The 13031-nt window shown below is 38.7% G+C and overlaps 1 protein-coding gene across 4 annotated transcripts in view; it reads right to left on the bottom strand.

The window, feature by feature from the left end:
- RAD51B (RAD51 paralog B) overlaps positions 1-13031 on the bottom strand; it is a 430051-nt gene that overhangs the window by 183436 nt on the left and 233584 nt on the right. The window lies entirely within an intron of this gene.

The following is a 13031-nucleotide window of genomic DNA, read 5'->3' as shown; positions in this document are numbered from 1 at the left end:
AGGTTACTCTGCAAAGTGAAAAATGGAGATGGAAAGAGATGCATTGCCCTAATAGCTAAACACACTCAAGTCAACAAAACTCAGATTAAAAGCAGTAAAATGCTTCCCAGGACAGAGTCAAGTAGCAAAGAAGGTGAAAAGCTGGAAGAGCCCTCAACAGCACTAACACAATCCATCAGGGGCGAGCAGAGTCCACAACACAGCACAGATTTGTACTGATGTGATATTCCCCAGAACAGGATTATGTACTGTCCAATGTACTTGAGTGAAAAAAAGAACTTCATAACTTTGCTTAAAGTCCTTCAGGAAGTTGACGGTAAAGCCATGTACAGAAGCCAGGTCTCTAGATGCTTAGTCCTGTTATTTTAGAATACTTCTGAAAAGACTTGTGTGCATATGTAAGCAATATCTATATATAAATATATGCATAAGTGTCACTACTGACATGTACTGTGTCTGAAAGCTTAGGAACCCAACCACGGTAAAGAGGTCTGAGTTAGAATCTGAGAAATGGGAAGTTAAACTTCTATAATAAAACATGGCTTTACATACTGCTTTTCATGTTCTTGAAAACAGTTTTTGAACTGTTTTTGGTAAACAATAATTACATAACTGGTTTTCACTGTCCCTTCAGCATGAAATGAAAAACAAACCACATGAACAGAAAACAGTGACCAAGTAAACGGGACTGTTCACAACCTTTTGGTTTCTGTAGTCTCAGGTAAGGAATTGCTGAGTGTTTTGTATTTATCTTGCTGATGGTCCTTTTCAATAAGAACCTACAAATGACAAAGTTAATTAAAATCGACTGGACAACCTATTTGCAATACAACAGTATTTGCTAAGGACAGTAGCTACACAGTGACATGGGAAAGACAGTCCATAATCTTCAGAATAACAAGATGCAAAGAACAATAAAATAGATTAAATATAAGCATTGAAACCCAGGAAACCACATCCCTGAGCACAGTTATACACTGCTTATGTACTCTGCAGGTAGAAAAGCATGACCACAAAAATCAACAAAACCAGTCAAAGGAGAATCATTTCAGTGCAGTAAGCCCAGCACAGGGACCCTTCTCTCCTTCCCCAGACAAGTCGCTGTGAAGCAAAAATTAGGCAGTGTTGACTAATCCTGTAAGGTTGTTCTGTTTGGTTGTATTTTCAAGTCCCTATAAATACCATTACCTGAAGCAAGCTAAGTACTTTTGTCCTGTTCTAAGACCACAGGACGAGCCTGCATCAAAAATAATCAAGGCAGAACAAAGGTGAGCTAAATACACTCACATTTCATTCTGCATTTATTAACATCCATCTCAAATTATCTTCCCAACGATAGCTAGTGAGTTGTTTAAAACAACGTCCTGCAGCAGAAGTACCAATCTGGCTCTCATTTCTGTGTGGTTTCAGAAAGCAGCTGTTTGTGTTTACAGTCACCAGCAAACAATTCAGCTTTTTTAATCAAACAAGGGCTGCTTGGGTGCCTTTGCCCATGGCTATGGGAATCAAATCGCTTTGGAAAACAGACCTTTTACAACAATACTAAGAGGCCCTCAGCGGATGCAGGGGATTAGGGAGGCATGCTTTTTGAGAAACTAGGTTTATAGTCTATGGCCCTCTCGATCCTGAGTCAATATACTGGGCTCTGTAGCAAACTTCAAACTCTCAAAAGGGTCTGGGTCAATTTTCTTTCTTCTTCTCCCTCCAAATCCTATTCTTTCTGCTTCATGTGGCTACCTCCTTTTTCTTTTTTCCCCACTGCATTTGCAGAAACACAATAACATGTTCAGATCTACTATAAAACAAAGGCAATCTAAGAGAGGATGATTTTTTTTTTTTTTTTAGCAATAGACTACCTTGTTTAGAAATAGAGCAATGTATAAACACTTATGCGATACCACTTGCTTAGAGGTCAAACAGATTGTATGAGCTCTTCTCTGTATTTCACTTTAGCTCTGTAGAGACCTTTCCCTACTGCTGGCCTGCTTGGAGCTGTTGCTGACAATTACAAGATGTGCAAGGTATAATAATACATGCAAATGTTAGTTTGTCACAAGAATAAGACCAGCTGTTCATTTCTTTAGAAATTAAACACAGAAATATCAATGGTGTGCCTCATAAGGAGTCAAACTGAAATGTATAATGGCCAAGATTTCTGTCTTCTTGTACTGATAAGTGCATCAGCTAGCAAAGGAGGAGCAGGTGAGCTTGAATGCTGCAGCTCTAGACTTGAAAAGCAGAAAAGTGTATCTCAATGAGAAGCAAATGCCTAGTTTCTCCTCTTCCTGATCACAGTTTAGTAATGACTAATCTCACCTGTTGTACTTTGAAACATGGACATCTGGGCCATTCTTTTGGCTTCTTTCCTTTCTGGAAAAACACATTAATAATACATTTTGCCATCTTTGCCATTCCTGTCCATAAGGCTTCCATAAGAAATGGCAACATGAGCTATGAAAACAGGATTATCCATGTTTTTTCTCTTCTAGAAAACAAATACAGAACTTCAAAGAGCTAATACACAGAAAAATCTACTAGAAGTGACCCAGCAGATGCCATGGGAGGTTTTAACTTGTCTTGAAAGGAGAGGAGTATCTTTTCTTCCAGGCAGGTGACATGAGACAGTTTAGTTAATAGTGTCTTCCTCATTACACCAGGAATTCCAGGACAGATTTGAAGACTTATGTCTTCAGAAAAACTTGAGATAGTCTCACAGATATATTTACTTCTTTTTTTTTAATCCTTTTTTTTCACTTATTAGTTACTAAAGTAACAAAAACTTTACGAAGGCCACAAAGGGAAAATAAACACTCAATTAAGCTGGTCTACAGACTGATAGAGGACATCAATCCAGCAAATAAGAAAATAATGGTATCACCATCAACAGCTGGGTGCCAGACTCAAAAATCCATTACAATTTTCTCACTAATAGGAACATGTTCTGTCATTGCGAGTGGTGCCACAGACATGAAGAGCCACTACAAATTTGTTTTTCCACAAGGTTGCTTCAAGCAGATCACTGCTAAAAGACTCAGTGAATGGCAACCTGGAGACACTGTGTTTTGATTTTATATCTGATTCCTCTGGGATTCCCTAGCCAAGGTAGCACATAATCCTTTTCAATAAAGCAACACTGTTCAGGCAATTCCCAAGCCAACAGCTAAAGGAAAAAATAATAACCCTTAGCAAAGAATACACAAACAACTACAATCTACAATCTAAAAGAAAATCCACTTAGATACAAACTAAACAGGAAACTGAAGTGTCCTGAGTTTAAATGAGGGGAAGCTGCAGATGAGTTCTGGCTCTCTAGAGAATAAAAGCATTTCAGTCTTATGGTCACTGGCAGCAAAGATCTTTTTTATCCTGCCTCCTCAAAACCCGAGTCTGTGATCTCTATCAAGTGAGCATGAGGGAAGATTAATCCGCTCTCCATTAATTTCTTGAGTCTTTTACCTTGAATACAAGTTCAGAAACGCATGCAGCATCCTTATACAAAAAGCAGTCCCAGGTTTTATAATCTAGGTTATCATTCTCTGGCAAATGCACATTTGCCACTCATTACACAGAGGAACGCCAAAAGTTAAGTGTGTAAGTTTATACAGACACACCACACTATTTGTATTGGATTGATTAAAAAAACAGCAAATGAAAACAATGACTCTAAAGAAAAGAATCTAAGAAGAGAGTGTTCTTTTTGTAATTCTGGTTCCTAAAAAGACACACTTTCAGGAGCTGAGTATGTTATTTTTTTCAAAACTTACAAATAAGCAGTAATGAGTAAGGCAAATGGGCTAAATATTTTCCAGCTGAACTTTCTGTACAGTTTCTATTTCATTTTAAATCCCTGTCTTCCATGAGTTTTTAAAATTTCTTTTACAAGAAAACATCACAGTTGATACTGACTTGCATATTTTGTATACTCCAACTCAGAAAGGTTTAATACATAATTTCCAAATTCTTAAAAGAAGCCCATTTCTGGTGAAGTGAATGTTACAGCTCTTACTGATGTAGCATGAGGTCCTCCTGACCAGGCCCCAGTAGATTAAACACTGAACTTTTCTGTCAAAACTGCTTTTGTCTTCAAAAAAGGAAGAAATTCAAACAATACAAGGTAAATTTTATTATGCTGTGATTATAAAAGTAAATGAAATTAACCAAAAGAAAATTGATTAATAAAACAACACAGAAGCAAATAGCTCCCCATTTTTTGTTAGTTACAGAATCATAGAATAGTTTGGGTTAGAAGGGACCTTCAAAGGTCATCTATGCAATGAAGATGCAATGAGCATGCAATGAACAGGGACATCTTCAACTAGATCAGGTTATCCAGAACTGTGTCCAGCCTGGCCTTGCACATATTCAGGAATGGTGCCTCCACTGCCTCTCTGGGCAACCTGTGCCAGAGTTTTACAACCTTCATCGTAAAGAATTTTTTCCTCTTGTCCAGCCTGAATCTTCCCTCTTTTAGATTAAAACCATCACCCCTTGTCCAATTGCACAGGCCCTGCTAAGGAGTCTGTCCTATCTTTCTTATAGGCCCTTTTTAAGAACTGAAAGGCCACAATAACGTCTACCCAATGCATATTCTTCAAGAATTTTGCTCAAAGTGAACTAACATCTACAAACAAGAAACACAAATGTAGCATAACTGAGATAATCAATATCAGCCCTCCTCTGACTGCTGTTGAAAGGATATGCTCAAAATTAGAAGGTTTAAAACACCAAATGTATATAAAATACAGGTCTTGGAGTATTTACAGATATTTTAATGAAAAGTATGCATCTTATGACATGAAGGCCTAGATAATATCTTCATAGTGCATAGTAGGTTTTCCCATTGGGAAAGTAATGAAGGAATGGTAATTCATAGCTAAAATAAGCCAGTGTTACGCCATTACATGATCATGCTTTTGCTAAAGCATAGAAGAAGAAATTGAAATTTCAGCTTAGCAATGTGCCTTCAACCCTCAGTGCTATCTGTGGCTACTCCTCAAGCACAGCTTACAACTTGTCCCCTGCCTAGGGCTCTTCTTGAACTTATAATTACACAAAATAAGATGATGCTAGGTCTAGAATTACAAAACCCCTACAATCCATGTTTTCTCAAAAGCTGGCTAGCAAGAACTCCTACCCTTGAAACCTAAAATTACATTGTCATCAGATGAACCTTTAAAAACTCAGCCTTTCTAAAGTGAAGCCAGATGCACATCTGTGATTATCAGCACAACCCTGATTTGGGTACACTGTAAAATAATGCTAGTGATGGCTACAACATGAAACTGCCCTTAGATCCTTATTCTGGAACTCAGAGAATAGTTTAGGTTGGAAGGGACCTCCCAACGACCATCTAGTCCAACCTCCCTGCAAAGAGCAGGGAAATATCAGCATGCAATTTGTTGGACAGATTCTATAATCCACAGATGAAGGTAGTTGTAGGTTTTGAGTTTATCCAGCATTAACAGCCCCTAATAGCCTAGTTCAGTGCAGACATAACAAATGGAAATGGCTCTAAATTATCCTTCCCCTGAGACATAATTTCATAAGAGAACAAACTCTATATGCACAAAGAGAGATTTCCAATGTAAACATGTGGTAGAAGCTAAAAGCTGCAGTCAGATTTAGGGCAAAGCAAGGGATACTATTACAAAGGCACCAATTTCTTTCCAGTTCACAATATATATATTCTTTTCTGGTGACTTTTCTGCCCTTTGTGCTCAGAAGACGATGTATACTAGAAAAGTCACTTTTAAACTTTTTGGGACTTAAATGGGCTTTGTCTCATTTTTCTTCTAGCACAACAACCCTGGGATGCAGATTCTACAATCATTATGATGGGTTAATTGTAAGCATCTGACTGTCAGCATTTTAAATTATCCTTTACGTTTTCAGAAGATGAACTTCAGAAATTTGACCTATTAGCTAATTTGAAATTCTTAAACTGTGAGGAAAAAAGGAAAAGATAAGATGTAATAACTCCAGTATGGAAGGTTCTTTGGTTTTGTATTTGATGAGATGCCAAGCAGAGCCAGAGAGAAAAGTGTTTTACAGAGAGAAATCCAATGCCAGTGTTAGCAAAACCTGTATTTATGGACTCTTTTAACATTTTTATCCTCTGCCTTCTTGGTCCTCTGACAAATACACCTATGAAGGCATTATATATATATCACGTCCATTAATATTTGGACATTTGACCTCATCGCCTCTCCTGAAAACACAACACCAGACCTAAGTTTAACAGAAAAATTCCAGCCATTTTGCAGAACACAATATTGACTTGCTCTTCAAAACTGAAGTTTAGATCCCTAAAGGTTAGTTGCTTTTGTTGGTTTGTCACTGTTTTGAAACATTGCTAACACTCACTGCTGAATCAGCACCCTAAAAGAATAGCTGAATTATCCATTTGAAGATGACACCGTATTTTTTGTGATTGGACACATTGAGTCTGTTATACCAGTAAAGAACAAAAATCTTTTCCATCAGCTGAGGTCTATGATTTCAGACCACCACATTTAAATAGAAACAGTCTGGATTTAAACACTCTCCATAATGAACAGCTAAAGAACAATTCAGCTAATGAACAACTGACAATGCCTGAAATTTCCAAGTTGCCAGCACTCACATAATCAAAATTTTGTATCCGTATTTTCTCAGAACTATGACTAGCGTCTCTACTGTCAAATTCTACCTTGTGCAAATGCACCCAAAGCTACTGGTACCCAGCTTTCAGCTTTAAAGACGAGGGGTTTTGGGGGGGAGTGGAGGGGTGAGGGTTGGTTAGTTCGTTTTGTTTTCTTCAATCAAGTCTGCGATAAACAGTTGACCAAAGACTAGTCTGCAATTTCCTAAAGTATTTCACTCTTAGATGGAAAAAGGTCTGATAATCATAACAATTTCAAAGAAAAACATAAAGGGAATGACAATCCAAGTTGCCCTGATAGATCAATTGTAAGACTTCTGAGTATGTGGTTATCAATAAATCCATCTACATGTATACACATATGCACAGGCACATAGATATGTATTTCTTCTATTATATACTGAATTGTCTTCATGTTTATTTAGGTGAGGTAGGTGGAATGTGAAAGTTGCAGCCGTTTCAGACATTTGTCTCCTGGAGAATATTTATTCTGAAAGAAAACTGTGCATTAGAACTTGATACTCCTGTCTTTTGAAGAAACCTAACTCAAGCTAGTATGGAAATGGGATTTAAAATGTTTTTAGATGAGCCACAGCAGCTAAGTAGACAGGCTTTACAAATGTAAGCTGAGAGTTTGCTTTGACTTTATTAAAAAACTTCCATGATTTTTTTTCCTTTCCATTCTTCAACAGCTACAAAAAATTCCTATTTGAACAAACCACCTATACTAAGCATGTTCTCCGACAGTATACATGTATAGCATTCTGTGGTGTGCATGGCTTTGTCCTCAGCAACTTTTACCTGCTTGAGTTCTTGACAAGATCCCCCAGAATGATGGTGTGTTTCTATACAGGATTTTTTACAGCTTGATCAGGTATAAACAATGATAATAATAATAGAACTGGACAGCACTTGCATTGAACACGGTCTTTAAAACGGTCATGTTAGCAACTGAACGTTTGAAACTATCCTCCCAGACATGGAGGAGACCATTACATGTACTGGGAAATAAATCGACTTTTGTAATTTCAGTAATAAAAGACTATGAAGATGAGCAGGGAGAGCAGCAATCAAAAAGAACAGAAAGATCCATTATACTTTGAGTTGGAACTCAGTCAAAAGGAAGTTGAAACTACCACTTCACCATGAGATACCCAGGAGAGACAGTTATTTCTGGAGGAACTGAAGTTACACAAGAAAGTTTTGGCCAATAACAGGAAACCAAATCCAAAAATGAGATGCTAATTCACAGTAAGACACAAGCGACAGCTACTGTTTGCTGACTCTCACGCCTTCTTGACAGATGTAGCAAGAACATGCCATTTGCAAGACAGATTACTTCTTCCTTCTGAAGGCATAAAAATCACATTGAAAGGTAACTTTTAATCTGAATCGAATCTAATTGACAAACATCGCAGGGCTTGGGCATGTTGGGAAAGAAGTGGTGAGAAAGAAGGACCCAGCTCCTCTTGAGTGGACAGAGGGGGATCCCTTCATCTCTTCTCATCTGTGATCCTTTACTTCCTCCTGGTGGGTAAGCTTGATGAGGTACTTACTGGGAATAAAACCCCACAATACAGTAACACTTGACGGATAAGAAACTTGCCTTCCCAAAACAGAGATCTTCATTCACATTCATGCAACACTTTAAAGGTTAACAACACTGTAGCTGGTATTTAACTTTGATTCAGAAAGGAAAAAAAATATTCTTCAAGCAGAAAGCTGTTCTTACACAAATCAGAAAGTATAAACAGTTGTGCAGAGACCGTAAGGACTGCACTGTGCTTTCTCAGAGTGAACTAGGGGAAGCAACTTCAAAAATTTCCTCTCCCTTTTAGTACCTTCCCTTAGGCTCCATCTTATTAATTCAAAACACATAAAATCTGGTCACCCAAAGGAAAAACAAATCCAGAGGGTCCCTCCTGTGGCTTATACTTGCCATCTTTTGCTTTAATCACTTCAGTGCTTCATTTCAAAAGGTTCCACTTCTGTAAATAGTCTTACCAAAAGCCATGGATCACAAAGTGAGATCCTGATGGGGTATTTCTGCAGCTCACAAGCAGGATTCAGGGCTCATTTCTGTTACCTTTAATGGTAGTTTCATGGTAAAAACATTCCTTGTGCTATCATGACATGACATAATATGGGAGAATACACAGATTTCTATTATATACCTCCAAATTCTGTCAAATGTCTTCATCCAGAAACCAACATAACATTCTACTTTCAAATAACCAGAGACAACTCTTAAATGGAGATTTCAAGGAATATGCCAATTTGTGAATTGTATTACAAAATTATCATCTATAGGTGTACACCAGAGTTTACCTGTTCTAAAAGATGTTTGTGCATTTAGGTTTTGACTAGAAGGTCTTCATGTAGTCCTAAAGCTCTTAATAACATGGGAACCTATACTTTTGAGTACATACAACCCCAGCTGCTCTCACTTATTTACACATTTAGACTATAGTTAACTCTGTAGCCCATTGAGAGAGCTTAACCTGCACAGGTATTTCCAAAATCACTGTTACCGTCTCATAAACATGTCTTCATTGTATCCTCTGTCCATTAGAAGCAGGATGCTACCTTACTATGTTAAAGACAAATCCTTCTTTTACCCTGAAGATCACCTCCCAGGCTGCCAGCCCAGCCCTGCTGGTTCTAGGCTGCCAGTCAACCTTACTAGGGCATCAGGGCACTCACATATTGGTAAATCATAAAATCATAGAATGGTTTGGGTTGGAAAGGATCTTAAGATCATCTAGTTCCAACTCCCCTGCCACAGGCAGGGATGCCTCACACCAGACTATGTCTCCCAAGGCTCTGTCCAGCCTGGCCTTGAACACTGTGAGGAATGGAGCATTTACCACTTCTCTGGGCAGTCTGTTCCAGTGCCTCACCACCCTCACAGTAAAGAACTTCTTCCTTGTATCTAACCTGAACTTCCCCTGTTTGAGTTTGAACCTGTTACCCCTTGTCCTACCGCTACAGTCCCTGATGAAGAGCAAATATTTCAAAAGCCATGGTTACAGCAACAGATTTCATCATCACTGTTCTTATTGTCAAGGTATTTACAGCAGCCACCATTTCTTCAAAGGACGCATACAGGAAAACCCAGGTCACCCATTCTTGGTCCTCCTCCTCCTGTAACTGATCAGGCTCTTGAGGCTGATGAGAGATGTTGGTTCACGCTTGTTACTCACATAGTATTTACTGATGCATGCAGAAAGTTTATTCCATCTCAACCGTGCCTCTGCTTAAAAGATACCTGAACTTGGTCCTCAAAAAACTGACTTTTTATAACTTACAGATAGTTAAATAATCAGAAAGGAATAAATTCCCACTTTATGTAAGTGGCTAAACTCATCAGGACCTTGTTCTGTATCAGGTCAGTGTTTTTCACACCAATGAGCTAAATCCACTAAACCATACAGAACCAGAAAGCAGTGGTTAACGCTTTTACTGATTGCTGTAGAAGTCACTGATTGCCTCAGTACTATGCAGAAAACCCTCTTGATTCGGAAGCAGGTATTACTTTGGACATATTTTTGGTGTCTGTATATCACAAGTGAACAACCTGCATAATGACACTGACAGCAACCAACAACTCTAATATTCCCCACAAGAACAGGGCAGCAGTCATACCTTACCCCATGTCTTTCAAATCTGACCCACAGACTTCATCTGAGCACTCTGCATCCAGCACAATGGCAAATATGCAGAGCTTCCTGAGCCATCCAGCGTCTCAGTGAATGATTGTGGGGTTTTTTGTAAATATGACTGGACACAGCTCAAAGGAGCTTTTCTATGCTTTTGATCTCCACTACAAACACAAAGGACCGAGCAGCATGTGGCCAGGAAAAGCTGTGTCCAGTGAGAGGCTATGAAAACTTCTGCCTGTAGAGTCAGTAAAAAAGGAAGGTAAGCTCTTCCACAACACAGTACAAAACTATTTTTATGAGAATTCAGCTTCATATATTTGGAAACGATAACTTGCATTCATCCATTCCTGTTCTCAAAATCCTGTAAATTCCATGAGGGCACATTTCAAAAAGAAAGCATAGGTACACAAGGCTATTTTGCACACCTCACCAAGCTTACATGTCACTGCATGCAGAAGCTAACAGTACTCTCACATGCTAAGAGTGAGCATGAATAAATTACTCCTTAGGCATAATGCCTAGAAAAATGAAAGAAGAGTTTTCCAAGAAAACTTCTAGAAAAACTCATATAAATATTGTTAGTGAAGTGCAGAGTTCTAAGTATGCACTTTCTCTCATGCCTTAGGATGACTTCAGATCTTAATTTCTTCCACAGATGCATTTCTTTGCCAGGTTCTGACAAGGCTATTCATAAACCCAAAGATTACAGTGCAGAAAAGGTTTGTGCCTTCCTCTATAAAACATACCAAACGGACTGCATTTAATTGGCCTTTCATTTTCCAGTCCTATTTTCCTTCACAGTAAAATCATGTCAGTAGAGACAAGCAGAACAGTTTACTGTGTGCATCTAGACTGGCCTGCACCCCAAGAAGCTGGGTTCCAGATTGTTTCTATACAGATGTTTTATGTGGTCTTAAATATATCAGTAACTAGTGTACCAGCTTCACAGATGAGTCACTTCAAAGCTGTCATGTATGCTGCTAGTAAGTTGTATCTGTTAAGGCTGAAGTTTACCACTTCTTTGGGTCACTGCACACTCTTACATGTTTGCCCACACAACTAAGAAGACTGAACTGACAAATAGCAATTCCAAGCCTAAGTACTTCTGCAGTCTTGCATTTTCACCAAACTCCTGAAGCCTTACATAGAAAAAGCCTTTCTACAACATGGAGTGGTTTTTGTGGTCCTCTTCTGAACTCTCCCCCAGTATTATTTCCATGTTCTCCCTAAATTCTGAGAATCTGAATTGGACACAAATTCCAGCATAAGTTTACCAGTCCTGGCTACAGTAATAAACAGCATTCCTCCTTACTACTTGGCAATCCTGCTAAAGCATATCAGGATCCCATCAAGAGGCTCTTTGCCAGAACTGATGAGCAAGACAGCTTCTGCTGAGGAAGTTTCAACTATTTTCCCACCCCATGATAATCTCTGGATCACTGTTTAAGTCTGCTTCTTATGCCGTATGCACAAACTTGCATTCTTTCCTCTCATTTACATTGCTTTTATTTGGTTGGAGTAGAACTACACAGAAGTATGGATAATCTTTAAAAAGGAGATAAAAACCAGACAAGGAGATAAATGGAATAATCCATTCAGCCATGAAGATATCCCATAAAAGCTGCATGAGAGTATGTCTTGAGTCAAAAAGTGGAAAGCCTTCAGTCCTGCTGTCCATCTTGGGAACTGCCTGGGAAACCACCACACGAATGGAACAGATCTGGCACCATTTCACAGCACTAAATTCAGAAGTGACAACTAATCTTTGAAAAAGTTATTAGCTGCTGCTGGTATTTAGAAAGAAAGTGTTCCTTCATCCTAGTATCCCAGCATTCTTGTATGCACTCATAGCTGAACCAATTCAGACTTCCTGGGGAATCTACACACCCATTTTATTAATCGCTTTTAGTCACAAGCATTTACTGTCACCTTCAGTATGGATTGGAACTTTCATTCTAAGGGAACAGATTGTATCTTGGAAATGAAAACACAGTCAGGAGGAGTGTAACACATGGGCTTACCCTGTTCAGCTAAGGTCCATCAGATATTTATCTGTAAAAGCCAAAGGCCAAACTAAAAACTACGTTACATTATCTTTTCATTTGCTCTTTTTTGCAACGTCGGTTGCACAAGCATGAAAATATAAACAGCATGATTCTCCCTTATCAGTGACCTGTCTCCAAGATTTATTTAGAGGCCAGAACCAGGTTTCCCAGGATCATCTCTGACTAACTTTACAGACACTGGATTACCCTATAAGCAATGCTGCTGGGAGAACAGTCTGGACGAGAGCAAAAGCCTTTGTTTACACACACATTCCTTCTTCACTAACAAGGAAATTAATATAAGTAACAAAATAGCTTGGTATAAACACATCTGTGCACATATGCATACATGCATAGTACACAGGGCTTTAAGTCCAGAATCACACAGAACCTACAGGTGGGAACTATTAGAACGAGATGATCAGAAAATTAGGACTATTTGGCAGCTTCTGGCTGCAACTTCTTCAAGCAGTTTCTGCCTAAGTGTATTAAAGCTCAAAAACTTGAGGTCTATCAACTATAGGTGCTTGGAGTCTGACTATGTCTCTGGCCATGCAGTAAGATACAGTTTCCACTGCTTGGTCACTAGTTTGGCCCAAGTCAAGAAACTGACTGGCTCTAGGAGAAATTATGTTTCACCTTTAGGTCACTGTTTTGGATCTAGTACAGGTCAGTACTAGCTCC

This window comes from Lathamus discolor, chromosome 6 (assembly GCF_037157495.1).
Source record: "Lathamus discolor isolate bLatDis1 chromosome 6, bLatDis1.hap1, whole genome shotgun sequence".
Classification (NCBI taxonomy): Eukaryota; Metazoa; Chordata; class Aves; order Psittaciformes; family Psittacidae; genus Lathamus; species Lathamus discolor.
The sequence above is the reverse complement of the archived record's forward strand: the minus strand, read 5'-3'. Positions and strand labels throughout refer to the sequence as shown.